This window comes from Opisthocomus hoazin, chromosome 2, assembly GCF_030867145.1.
Source record: "Opisthocomus hoazin isolate bOpiHoa1 chromosome 2, bOpiHoa1.hap1, whole genome shotgun sequence".
Classification (NCBI taxonomy): domain Eukaryota; kingdom Metazoa; phylum Chordata; class Aves; order Opisthocomiformes; family Opisthocomidae; genus Opisthocomus; species Opisthocomus hoazin.
The window spans coordinates 41,008,198-41,009,569 of NC_134415.1; the positions used below are offsets into that span (position 1 = coordinate 41,008,198).

The window sequence follows — 1,372 nt, forward strand, 5'->3', positions numbered from 1 at the left end:
CCCAGTTAAAAAGTAGCATCCATCAAACTCATTTTACTACGGATTCAATAGCTGAAAAAAATAGTTCTAATGAAGCGCATCACACTGTAAGCCACGCATGAAAACAAAGATGATCAACGCAGTACAGCTCTTGTCGACGATGCTGCTTCTACTCACTCTCTTCATTTATGAACAGATGTTTGCTTTACAAGGAGTATCAAACTTCCAAAGGACTCAGTTTCTGTGCTGAAGCTGGATGGGACTGTCACCACCAAGAAGCCAACTTACTGATGCTCTGAAGGAATCCCAAGGTTTAACCCTGGGTTTAAGGGATTATCTTCTCTAAAGAAAAAGAATGTTTTGGTTCATCAGGTAGCCACTTATGACAGCAAACTGAACTGTCAGAAACTAACAAGAATTTCAGCAATTTTGTCTTATTTTAGAACGGCATTTCTCCTAAAAATATAAAATAAAATTGTAACTGTTCCAGCGTGTCATCTTTGGACGCATTTAGCGACTGACACGCTTTACGTCCCTCAGAAAAGAAAGCTTATGAGGAAAACCCAAACACACAGAAGAGCTTAACTCCTTGTACCGCACCACACGCGACGGAGCCCTCTCTCCCAGCCGCGGCCCCGCCGAACCCTGCACAGACGCGGGGCACCGGCCCCAGACCGGCAGCCACCCCGCCCGGAGCCGCTACGGGAAACCGCCCGCTGCGAGGAGCGGCCCGCCGCCGGAGGACAAAGCCGCCCGGCTCCGAGGCCGGCCCCGCGCTCCGGCCGCGGTGGGACGAGCCGCGGGAGAGGCGCCTCCGCGAGGGGGAGCGCTGCGGGGCTTCACCCCCTGCCTGGCCCTCCCGCCCGGCAGGGGGGCCCGGCCCCGCCGCCCCCCCCGAGGACGGAGGGGGAAGGACGATGCCCCGACAGGCCCCGGCCGCTGCAGGCCCCCGAGCGAAGCCCCGAGAGGTCCCCGCCCGCCACCGCGGGGCAGGGGGTGCCCTTCCCCGGCCAGGCCCGGAGGAAACGAGCCGCCCCCCGCTCGGCGGCAGCAGCGGCGGCGCCGTCTCTTACCTGTGGGCTGCGCGGGGGGCGGCGGGGCCCGGGCGGGCATGGCGGCGGGCGGGGAGGGAAGGGGAGAGGGGACGCGGCCGGTTATCTGAGGCCTCCCGCGGCGACCGCCATCGAGGGGGAACCCATGTCACAGCGACAGGAACCGCGTCGCTGCGGCCCGGCCCCCCTCCCGGCGGCCACCGCCTCCTGCCCCGCCACCGCCCACTTGGCCTCCCGGCAGGCACCGCACGGCCGCTACCGAAGCCGCGTCACTTCCAGCAGCGGCCGCCGGGGCGGGCACGTAAACAAACAAACAAAGAAACAAACAAATAAATAAATAA

At 61.4% G+C, this 1,372-nt stretch overlaps 1 protein-coding gene across 2 annotated transcripts in view; it reads right to left on the minus strand.

Moving 5' to 3' along the window:
* AFTPH (aftiphilin) overlaps positions 1 to 1,251 on the minus strand; it is a 48,572-nt gene extending 47,321 nt beyond the window's left edge. For both annotated transcript variants that reach the window (XM_075413330.1, XM_075413329.1), the window contains exon 1: positions 1,053 to 1,251. The gene's annotated coding sequence lies outside the window, so the exon portion shown is untranslated. The remainder of the gene's footprint in view (positions 1 to 1,052) is intronic.
* Positions 1,252 to 1,372: the final 121 nt, after the last annotated feature.